Source organism: Schistocerca americana, chromosome 6 (assembly GCF_021461395.2).
Source record: "Schistocerca americana isolate TAMUIC-IGC-003095 chromosome 6, iqSchAmer2.1, whole genome shotgun sequence".
In the NCBI taxonomy this organism is placed as follows: domain Eukaryota; kingdom Metazoa; phylum Arthropoda; class Insecta; order Orthoptera; family Acrididae; genus Schistocerca; species Schistocerca americana.
The window spans coordinates 118,368,139-118,381,232 of record NC_060124.1 but is presented as its reverse complement, the minus strand read 5'-3'; positions in this window follow the sequence as shown (position 1 = coordinate 118,381,232).

Below are 13,094 nucleotides of genomic sequence, written 5' to 3'. Positions count from 1 at the left end.
CAGGGAACGTTACATTGCCCCCTGGCAGCATCTGGCAAAGAGTTTCTATACTTTGACACAATGGTGCCAGTAACGTCCTTTACAATTCTGTTTTTTTTTATTTTTTTTTTTTTATGGAATGGCTCTTTTTAATTAGTCCCAGGGTTATATATGTTCATGGCTCCCCCATTTGGGCGAAGGCAGACAGGAAACCTGGGCGAAACTGTGCCGGAGCCCAGCCATCCCAGTTGGTTCATGATTAATCTTGTCTCCTTAACAGTCATTGTTTTGAAATGATTTAGCAGTTTGTCATCAACGGTTACATAACATCACAGTCACACACAGTTCAACGAAAGTTTGTTGTGTGTGTTTAACAACTCGTAATTATCATTTTTGCGATATACTGCAAGGTCACTTCTCCTAGGATATATCACTTAGTTTTTTGAAATCATTTAGTACAACGTCACTTTTCATAATGTTCTCACTACCTACGTGTTACAAACCCATCTCCTACAGCTTGTTAGTGTTCATTTTCTCTCGTCAATTTACAGGTATACATAATAAGTGCTCAATGTTTTCAAAAATCGAGTTCATTGACATGTTATGCAGTTTGTGTAAATATTTTGGAATATGTCAATAATGCTGTAGTTGGTGAGCGGTGCGGAGTGATTGTTGAGCGGCGCTTGGCGCGGCGCGTCTGCTCCGAGTAGGTCACCGCTCCCGGTGTTGAAAGCTTCGGCGCGGAGAGGCGTGTGGCTGTCTGGTCTGCTACGGGTTGCTGCGGCCGCTGCATGGCTGAAGTAGCCGGATGCGCGTTGTATATCAGCTCGCCCGTGTGACATCTTCTTGCAGTGCTCCAGCAAACATGTAACAAGTTCACAAACAGTGTGCTATCCTTATGGGCATTTTTCCTGCTGTGGGAAAGAACGCACACAGTTATTGGCAGTTATTATTTAGTAGGCCTTCACTAGTCTGGTTTGCACAATGTTTCGTTGTCACAGTAACGCGTTTTATGGGCACACAATATTTTTTCACCATGTCATGACTTGTCATTAGTCACACGCAAGTTTTCACCTTAGAACAAAATCTATCTCTGTACTCAATGCGCTTTCCTGGCGTCCCTTGACACACAAAGAATATTTTTTTTTGTACACACGCACAGTACAAGTTATAGTTTGATACTAGCTTGGTCTACCGTCTATTATCGGCTCACTGTTCGTGTCGTGTTAGTTCCTTGTCCACTTGCACACACGGCGATGATACAGTTTCTTATTGCTTGTTCGAAACAACCTCGTGACGTATTGCTGCAGTTTTAACAGTCACTGTGTGTCTCTGTCACACAATACTGCACTTTTGTTTAAGTTTTTTCAGTTACAATGTACGTTGTGCAATTTTTTGTAACAGCACATTCGTAACTTCTTTGTTCGCTCTTTACCAAGGTGTGTGATAATTGCGTACATGGTAACAAACATTAAAATTTCGTATTAGTTTGCCCAAAAATCATATATATTTATGTTCGAGGAGATTTTATTTGTGCATTCCAGCCGGATTCAGGCATATTGTTCAATAACTCCTTTGAAACTATGTCTCACTTTACTTGCAAGGTCCTACGTAACTACAGTGTAGTCTCTGTAGGCTAAAATTGACGTGGACTGTATCAGGCTAGCTCTTTCTACTGATTCGATCTGCACATGCTTCAATTGAAGCTTCTTTGCGCGTAACTTTGCGTTACTTAAATTAGCAATAAGTTTGCCTCCCATGGTGCGCTCGGGTCACTACTGGGTGCATTACTCTCTTTGATAATACTGGTTTAAAAATAAAGTTCTCAGGGTCTCATATTATTAGTATTATTCTGGGTTCGAACCTGTCAATCTGACAGGTATATATATATATATATATATATATATATATATATATATACATAAAATGTTCCTCCTGACTGATCTCTGTCACAGTTTAACACTACAAATAATTGCACTAATCAGGTTATCTGTGCCGACATTTAGAGCATGTTTAAGCTAACACTAATCAAAAAGAAGACATAACACAAATAATCATAAACAAAAGAGAAAGTCAATTATATTCTTATAACTAAATACTTCTACACTAGTACATTATCTCTACAGATAACACATCATTAATGTTCATTCATTTCCAAAAGAATGGTGTATCTTTTTACACATAATACATAGAACTATTAGTCATTTATTGTAGGAATATTTTCACATCCTTACGCGGATACAGTCCCCGTATTCTCCCTGATTGGGGATCTGCTAAGAGATAGCTACTATTTCCTTCTTGGACCAAGGAATGGAGTATGAGGCTCGACAGTAGGTTTTGTGAGGCTTCACCTCGATATTGTGTTGATATCCCTTAACAATTCCTGGTCGTTCATAAAATACATCTGCAAGTCAGATAACAACTGTACAAAATCCTGCTGTTGCATTGAGTTCAAATTTTCGGACTGTGATACTTTGATCACAAGTGCGTCCACATTTGCTTTTAATTGATCACCTTGTACGTCTGGATAATAGAGATTTTGTCCTAGAGAATGATTGTCTAAATGTAATATCCACTGATTCCTACATTTTATGTTAATAGCGTTACAATTAGGCACAGGTACCTCTTCAGATCTGAGCATGGACAATTCTATCCTCCTACCCATGTTCATCAAACTTAATTTTCCCCGAGAAAGGTCGATTACTGCGTCCCTTTGTCTCAAAAAATCTACCCCCAAAATGCAGGCTACCTTTAAACCCTTTACTACCAGGAACGAGCACGCTATGGCTTCTCCCCCTATATACATCTCTACCCGCACTTGAAGTTTAATTATTTGTCGCTGTGCACTGATGGCTCCAGTGACTTTGCAATTGTTCACAGGAAAAGTCAGCATACGCTTTTCTTTCCCCAGTACTCTGAATAAGTCCATACTCCTGACACTGACAGTAGCACCTGTATCTACGATTGCTTGCACATCAATATTGTTAATTTTGATCTCTATTATCGCTTGTACTTTGTGCTCCTTTATGCACGTGGGTGGTTCAGTTATTAATTCATGTCCCATCTGTACCCCGTCATTATACCCGAGGATACAGATTTCCGATGTTTTGTTCTATGTCGGGCTGCTCTCACTCCAAACCTCAGCCGACGATGGAGAGCGTATCTCGGCTGAATCTAGTTTGTTGGATTATTACTGGTGGATGGGTGTGGCTGCTCTGTGTCGCTGACCTCCACTGTGTGTAAGTTGTGTTGCGTCGGACGCCACGGTTGCGCAATTGGCGCATTTTGTGGTGGCGGTTTTTTTGGCGGTCGGTTATTGTCATATCTTTCACTGTTTTGCCGGTCCGGACTGGGCCTCTGGTTCTGTGGCCAAGTTCGGTTTGCATCGTTGTATTGGTGTTCCACGGCCCCCTGGCATTTTTCCATCTACTATTGCTTGGTAGGCCTGTTTCATATCGGTCATCGAACCTCCTTTTCCGGTCGTTGTTCACCGGCGGACTATTGCCGTTCTGGTCTCTACTTCTATTCCCGTTTCGTATATAATCTTGTCTCCTATTGTTACCTCCGACGTTTCCATTATTTTGTGGAGGCGTGTTAATTCGACCATTTCTGTAACCGTTTCTGTTACTTCTAGCCTGTTCAGAGGCTGCCTTAACATCCTCCTGAATCGGGTCAATTGAGTCCAGAACAGACAAGAAATGTTCCATGTCGTTCTCCGGTACGTGTATAAGTTTTTCCTTTACGTGTATCGGCAAGTGTGATTTCAAAAGTCTGATCAAATCCCCGGAAGAGATATGCTCGTCCCAGTAACGGGCCTTATTAATGTATTTCTCAAAATATTTTCGCAAACTGCCTAATCGTGGAGAATACGGCTCTGGATTATATACCTCTTTCCGTAATCTCTCCTGAATACATGTTGACCAATATTTGGCCAAGAATGCCTTTTCAAATTGCTCATATGTGTCGCAACTGTCAGCTGCTTCGGTTGCCCATAATGCAGCATCTCCTTGTATGTAAGACATAACGTACTGTATTTTCTGTGTATGACTCCAAACATTAGGCAAAATGTTTCTAAATCCCTTGATAAATACTACAGGGTGAACAGATTTCTTCTCCGTTGTAAAGATCTGAAACTGTCGGTTTTTAATCAGGCTTTCTTCAATCACTATTTTGGAGTGACATTTGGTTGCCTGTTCTGTCTCGCAGTCGCGATTTTTCACTGCTGTATTTATACGCCTATCATTGTTGGACCTGGCTGGTGTTACACACGCCTGTGCGTCGCCGTGCAACAAGCTGTTTCCCAGCTCCGCAAGACGACGGTTGACAGTCCGCTGTCACAGCGGAATGTCAGCGTGCACCGCCCTTCGTAGGTCCTGCACTTCCGCACTCGAGCCCAAGCCCTTGGCCCCAATCGCGGCGTGCATCTTCTCGTCTATTGCTTGATTAAGGTCGGTGTCCTTTGCCTCTAACCAGTTCGTAAATTCCTTTTCAATTTTGTTTGCCTGTTCGGATATTTTCTGCTCTATTGCTTGACTTGTGTCAATTTCTAATTTTTCTATCCTGTTAGCCAGTACACTGATTTCTTCTACGATACTGGCGTTAGCCATCTGGATATTATCTACTCTTTCGCTCAGTTCTTGCACCGCTTTGGGTATGGTTTCATAGTTTTGTCTCAAACTAACAATCTCACTTTGCATAGCTTCCAAAGATTGCATTAACTGCAAGTCTCTCTCATGCTGGCATCGATCACACTCTGCTTGTTTAACATCACGTTCAGTTGCTCGTTCTGCATGCATAGCATCACGTTCTCTATCGCGTTCTGCTTGCATACGTGCAAATTCAGCTACCAATCTCTGGTCACGCTCTGCTTGTTCATGCACAAACGTAGCTTGGAAATTGAGCATGCGCTCGAACATAACTCTTAATGATTGCACTTCTGACACCTCAACACTCTTTGGTGCGTGTCTAGTGCTTGTGGGTGGCACAGTATTTCTACTTTCAACTGAATCACTGGCTGGCAGTGGCAACATTTCTTGCCCTTCTGCCCCCAGATTCTCACATTGTACTTCCCGAACTACGCCACAAACATTACTTTGTGCCCCACTTTCTAACTCGGTATCACTGCTTGCTAACTGTTGTTCATTATCCATGTTTATATTTTTCTGACTACGCAATCTAACCATAGTCAACAAAAGCAACAAAATCTGAACTAAATATCCTAACACTCAGGTTTCACTGACATAATCACACAAGAAATGGTCATTTGTTAAAACACACTTATTATATACTACTATGACTAACTACTCAAATGTACTGTTATTAAAAAAAAACACTAAAAACAAGCACACCACTAATGATCCGAGAACACCGCACTGAGGCTACTTTACTACCCACAGGAGAACTACACTGTAGCTTTACCTTTTGGTGATCTATCTTGGCTGCAGCTGCCCCCTGGTATTGTGGTAGGTAATTAATTTTTTGATACAATGAGCTCTCTCCTTCAGCTTGCCTCTGGGTATATGGTGTTCTCTTGCAAAAAATCATATACAGGTATTGCCACACAATATTGGTTAGGCAATACATACAATACATGAAAAAATTATTAATTGTTCTCCAACAAAGTTCGACTACAATAATTCCCTAATTATCTCATGGGTATTTTGTGGCCACTGCTTATTCGAGCCCCGCGTTGTTGGGCGCCAGTTTAAAGTGACAAAAAAATTTATATAAAAATTATTAATTGTGTGAAAATGAATGGATGAAAATGGAGAAGAAATGGCTTTAAATATTTTTGTTATTTACTCTTTCAGTACGAACTTTGTTGTAGAACCCCTTTTTTTACGTGTGGTAATAAAAATTCATTTAGACGGAATTAAGCACATTTAAAATTACGTGAGCTTTAGCAACCCTCTCATGCTGATAAATTCAAACTAACTGATTAATAACACTTATGACTTTGAAAATTATTTAAATTTAATTTTTTACGTATTTCGGCCTTGGCACATATTTTCTAGATGAAGTGGGTTTTTTAAATATTTACTGAATTCTTCCCGGCGTTAGCTATGGAACACAAGACTGTCTCTGTTAGCATAAAATGGTTAAATATTGCCAAGCCGACCTGAACGTTTAATTATCATTGACAAAACACACTTCGCTATACCATTAAGTTATTTGCTTTAGAAATTGAAAGAACCAACAGGTTAACAACTTCAACGTTAATTGTCCGCCTATGAATGCACAAATGTAAAACTAGTAATAAATTCAGTCAGCCTCAGGATCGCTGTAAAAGAAAAATTTTTCGTAATTCACTGCTAATTTTACCTGCTCCCGATTTACGGGTTTGGTTAATTTTATAGCGGAACAATTTTTAAATGTGCCGCCGCTGCAAATCGTTCGGTCACGGCACAGCCCAGCAACACCAACGATAATCGCTAAAAATGCTGAAAATTCTTTAAAGAAATATTATAGATGACATTAGTAATACACAATTTTGATAAATTATAATGTGTTTAGGCCATAACAATAATTAAAATTACACACCTTTATAATTTCTCCTCTAATGGCGGCTAAAGATAGATACAGACAAAAGAAGTCTACTCATTCATGTAATGCTACGTCACAGGTTCCTCTCTCTCTCAGCTCTCGAGGAAGACGACAAAGAATGCAGATTATGAAGTGCTTTTTATAGTATTGCTGATAATGAATATCTCTTTGTAATCTTACAACATTATTTTCCTCTGTGGCTATATTTTACATTTTTTCATCGCAGATATTAACATATTTCGTAATTACATTATGAGTATAGAAATATTACAATAGTAAATACATCGAGAATAATATTACAGAAAATATTACAATAATAACCAACGTCCTTTATACAGAATGAAATAATATTTTTCTGAAACAATTACAGTGCATACGAATTGCTTTTTTGTTGGTATGAACTGTATGTAGTGTTCTCATTACCGTACACGTTCCTAACAGGTGTGCCACAGTTGTTGTTAAGCATTTGCAAACCTGCACGCTCGAGTTCAGCAATTCTGTGTGTCATTTCATTTTATTAATAGTGTGTGTGCTTCCAGGGAACGTTACAGTGGAACACGGACGGTGTAGTGTACTACGAATCGCTTCCCAGAGGTGTAACCATCACACTGACAATTTCTGTCAACAACTGAGACATATCGCAGACGCAATCCAAGAACAATAACCAGGAAGATTGACACTACTCCACGATAATGCTCGCCCGCATTCTGACAAAGAACACTGTACAGGAATTTAGTTGGGAAGTCATTCCCCCCACCTATTCACCTTGTAGGGAAGCAGCCTACTCACGCTGTAATAAATTCACATCAGTTTCCATTGTGTGCCAGCCAGTCTGCTGTAACTAGCTCTGACGTCATAAATGTTGCGCAATACCTTAAAAATCAAGCAATTGAACTAAAACTTTTCCAGCATGTCAGAAATAATACTAAATTAATGTGTGTTAAATTTCAGTTCGATAACTTCAGCCATTTTCGAAATTTGGACGTTTTTCTGGAAAAATCATTGGCGCAACAGAAAAAAGCTAGAGACTTCAAAATTTATATTTAGATTCATCTCTCATAATGATTTAATAAAAACAGTACTTTGGATTTCACAAATTAAGACTTTAGTGGAAATTCATGATTTTCTGGTTTTCGTCTCAAAACTGAAGGAAGCAAGATAGATTAAGTAGGTTAGTAAATAAGGCTAGGATGTTTAGATTTAAATAGGTTGGAGGTCCGCTATGATTATGAAAATGTGTAAAGTTTCTTTTTAATACCTATAAAATTATAGCGATAGCGGATCTCAACAGGGCCAGTTCAGAGCTCATCTAGTGCGTGCAGGGCAATTAAATTAATTCTCTCGCCTAAAGTATTTAACTTAGCCACGTCAAAATTTTATTATCAATACTTACCTGCGTGCTGAATGCACGTTTAAATTAAGAGCTTCTTCGGCCATCAGCCAAAGAAGCTATAAATTATTATGTAACTTGAAGTGGTGCGTTACTAGCCCAGCGGCTAGTCGGGAGAGCGGATTTAATCAGGCGTTCCCTCAGCCGTCCGCACCGCGGCTTTATATATAAGAACACTGCGCGAGGAAGCAAGGCCCCAGTTCTCTCCAGACGCTGAATGACACGCCATCTGTGTCGGTAGTCGCGTCGCATCAGTGTATCTGCTACAAACAGCCTCGGGTGCCGTATAAAGTTACTAGAGATATGCGGAACCATGAAGACATTTTATGTGAAGTACTAATTCTGGGATGATTTTCATTAACTAGCTTCAGTTTGCGTATTGTCGTATTTTTCACGTGCCGTCGCGGGACAGACATTCTACCAAATATTTTGCGTGGCGTTTGATGAAATATTTTCATCAAATTATGGCGAGCATTCTTTTTAACATTTGATTCGGACATTTATAGTTGCATCAGCGCATTAGACTCTGAACTGTTCTGTTAGTTAGGTTGTAGGGATACTTGTGTTGTTTATCAGTGAATTTCAGAATATACTCAACTATTTTGGAAAACCGTTTTTGATTAGAAATCCCGGACAATCTCCTAATTCCTCAGAGCTATAAGCTGCAGCTATAAGAACATTCTCAGGTAAAGTGGGCACTAGGATATCTATTTACTGGCTCCAAGTTTTATTAAATCACTTTCTGGGGGTCACGGAGTAAATAGAGAGCCAGCATTGAGAACGGCAAAAGACAGCAGTAACAACATTCTAAAAGCTAGAAACTGATTCAACACGCAAGCGTTTATACAGCAATAGATTAATTACTTTTTACAAACCTAAATATCCGCCGCCCCACATATGGTGCATCGGCCGGGAAATCAATTAAGTGAAAGTGATTTTTAACTATTCGGATTCGCAAGTGAAATGCGACACGCAACTGAGTATAGAACAGTGAGTGTGTTACGTGTGAATGTGGACGACGCAATTGGATTAACAACGCATCTGGATTGACGGAGCTGGCACTGAGTCTAGCGGTGCTGCCGGCATCGCGAGAAGCCAGTCTCGCCGCACCGCAGTCGTCCGCTGGAGCAGCCGGCGCAGAGCCTGCAATTGCGGGCCACGCAAACACACAACAGCCGTCGGAGAGCCGTCTGCAGTTCAACGTGCCACGTCGCATCAGGAATCCTGGTACGCCGCGCCGGCAACGCCATACGTCGTGCAGAAGGAACTAAGTTAAGTGAAAAGCTGTTAAAAATTTTACTAACCTGCACTAAAAGACTGTCGGCGATGGAACCGCCAAAAGAAACTGAGTTTAAACTTAAATTAGAATCTATGTCTGTTGAGGGAACTGTAAATTCAGACAACGGTTCAAGTGTAAACATGCATGAAAATAGTAATGTTAAAGTGAAAAATGAAGTATTGTCTCCTGACAGTAGTGTGCGAAGGGGCAATGATTCAATAATAGAGACCCCTGTAGTAAAGCGGAAAGTAGAAATTGTAAATTTATTGGATGATAGTTTCTCTGATGAATTAAAAATGAAACAGTCATCAGAGATGGTAGAGTTTAAGAAGGAGAAGTTAGATATGACTAATCAATCAGAAGTTTCATTTAGTTTTGATGATTCTGGTATTGGAGCTAGTTTTTCGTCACCTGAGTGTGATAAAAAGCCAGCTCATGAGCAACCCAAAGATGCTGGGGCTGTTGATCTAAATGTTATATTACAAGCAATAGCTGCCAGTAATGCAAAAATGTCAGCCAGTAATGCACAAATGACAGCTGAATTAAAGTCTGAAATGGTGGCCAGTCAAACAAATTTTAATAAACGGTTTGAGGCAATGGACAATAAATTAGAATCCAATAAAGCTGAATTAGAAAATTCTTTCAAGGCTAATTGCAATAAGTTGAAAGAGGATCTGGACAGTTTGAATTATAAAATTGATTGCAATCATGAGGATATTAAGAAAAAGGTTGCTCAACAATTTTCTGAAATGTATAAGACAATAAAATCCGAAGTCGCTGAGGTTCGCAAAGACTTCCAAATGGAAGATGCGAAGCTGGAGCACAAGTTAACAGAAAAGATCGAAGCGGAATCTGAACTGTGCTCAGATAGATTTAAAGATGTTAATATAAAAGTAAACATATGTCAAGCAGAAATAGAAGCAATCAAAACTGACACTACTCATATTGTGCAAAGAGTAGATAATGTTGAAATGAAAGTAGAAAATATCAGTACTAACATTGCTAACATTGAAAGTAAAGTAGCTTCAGTAACTTCTGGTAATGGTAGTATACAACAAGTTGTAGCTGCAAACGCCGCTTTTATCGGGTGTCGGCAGTTCTTGCGGTTTGATCCAGATAAAAATACCCACCCGCTAGATTTCTGGAACGATTTTGAAGATGTGATTCCACCAAATTGGTCTGAACGAGAGAAAATCTCGTTTATTAGAAGCCATTTAGCAGGTGACGCCATGCGTTGGTCAGCTGATGTTATGTTAAAGTGTAAAACATTAGCGGAGTTTAAAACAGCTTTCATTAATGAGTATTGGTCTAGTAACAAGCAAAATGAAGTGTTGAGAGAATTTTGGAGTGGGAAACGCTTCATTGCAGGCAAGGAATCAATTAAAGAGTTTGCTAGGTCATGGATTTCACGTTTGTCACATTTGGCGGAAAAGCTAAAACCAGAAATGATTATACTAGGTCTGGAAGCTAAACTGCCATGGTACTGGCAAACTAGAATTATATCAGCCCCTAGAGACAATCTGGATCGTTTCATTGAGTATTTGGAACGTGTAGAACGTGTTGCTGCCAATGAGGAGCAAGCACGTAATAACAGAAATGCCAATAACAATAATAGTAGTAATTTTAGGAACGAGCAAAATGGCAATGTAAACATCAGAACAGTAGGTGTTCGTAATCCTAAGAGAGGTAGGAATTGGGGAAATAATTATCAGAACCCACAATGGCGTCCAAGGGATAATAATTTTGTTCCAAACAGAAATATGCATGTAAACAACAGTACGGAAAGTAAGGCTATGCCAGCTAACTATAATGAAACTAAAGGAAACAGTAGTATGCCGAGGCAGGAAAACTAGGTCCCGTCTATGAGGACACTGGCGCTCACCAGGCGGTTACTTTTCCTAAGCCAGTAGTTAAGGGAATTGGTAAGACAGATCAGAATACTCAAACTGAACAGATGGATGAAATGTCGGTAACACCTAAGGATACAACAGAAATATTAGATCACTCACAGTATTTGATAGATACCGTGTTAGAGACGCTTTCTAAGTGGGAAGAGAAAGAGAAGGCGCAGCAGTGTAACAGTAGGGATGAGCTACAAAATACTGAATTGACAGGTGAAGAAGCAGAAGAAATTCATGCTTATATCTACGATGAAGATGATGTGCTCTTATCTAAAGTACCTGTGCAGGATGTTGATAATGTACTAATAGATTTAGGACAGGAGATAAGTGAGAATGTAGAGGGTAGGCTGTTGGGGGCCGATGAACCCAGTAGCTGTGACCAGTTGTCACTTGAGAAGGAAACCGACGATAATGGTGAAAGTGGTTTAGCTGCAACTAATGTTATGCCCGGTCTGGAGGCGCAGAATCGCTCAGACTACAGTAATTTGGGTCATGTTCAGCAAACTAAATGTAATGAAGTCGTGCGGTGTTTCGATTTAAAATTAATAGACCGACTGGAAAAAGCAGCTGAGAATGTAATTCAGGAAACCCCTACACACTGTGACCTAAATGTAATGAAGACAGATGTTGATCACTTTAGTTGGAGACAAATCCAAAAGGAACTATTAGATGAATTTGAGGAACCACCTGTACAACCTAGAATAAGCCACCCTATAATAATAGTGAATATGTTGGGTATCAATGTACGTTGTCTCTTAGACAGTGGAAGTGAGGTGAGTGCAATATCTCAGTCCTTCTTTGATGCATTACCTGGTAAAGACAAGCTTACAGTAATGAGGGTATCAGGACTAAGAATAATTGGTGCTACTGGCAAGGTTTCAAAAACGGTAAAGCAAGAAGCTTTACTACCCTATAACATTAATGGTAATTTAATTGATCATCCATGTTTAATTGTAAACAATCTCAGTATTGAGGTTTTAATTGGCATAGATTTCTTGTCAAAATATCAGAGTGTTGTTGACTTTGAAAGAAGCCAGTTAAAAATGGTCTTGCCAATAACCGGAGTAATTATAGTACCTTTTAGTGATAAACATGTAGTAACTGATCATGAAACTTGGGAGCTGCCTATACGAGTTCTGAAAAACAGGAGGTATTGGGACGAGGATGTTAATCTTAATAACAATAAGCTGAATACAGAAGAAGAAGAAGAAGCAATTATTTTAGACAAAATAGAAACTAAATTGCAGGAAATCGATAGGATTTCAGCCAATCAGAAGGAAGAACTGAGACAGGTTCTAAAAAGGCATCATAAAGTATTTTCAGATCGACGTGGCGTGGTCAAAGGTTATGAATGAATGCTGTAGGGAGGAGGTTGTTCTGTAACCTCTACACAGTGTGGCAGCTGTGCAGTCCCAGCTGTGTGAGATCTTCTTTCCCTTTCAGGTCTCACTCATTCTTCATCTTTCCTATCCCCAAAAATTTCGACCTCTACTTCCCAACACAAAATTTTCCGTTATGGTTAACAAGACAGCATTAAACCAATGAATGCTGTAGGGAGGAGGTTGTTCTGTAACCTCTACACAGTGTGGCAGCTGTGCAGTCCCAGCTGTGTGAGATCTTCTTTCCCTTTCAGGTCTCACTCATTCTTCATCTTTCCTATCCCCAAAAATTTCGACCTCTACTTTCCAACACAAAATTTTCCGTTATGATAATCAAGCCAGCATTAAACTAATGAATGCTGTAGGGAGGAGGTTGTTCTGTAACCCCTACACAGTGTGGCAGCTGTGCAGTCCCAGCTGTGTGAGATCTTCTTTCCATTTCAGGTCTCACTCACTCTTCATCTTTTCTATCCACCTAAAATTTCTAACTCTTCTTTACAGCATTAAGCTAATGAATGCTGTAGGGAGGAGGTTGTTCTTTAACCTCTACACAGTGTGGCAGCTGTGCAGTCCCAGCTGTGTGAGATCTTCTTTCCAATTCAGGTCTCACTCATTCTTCCTCT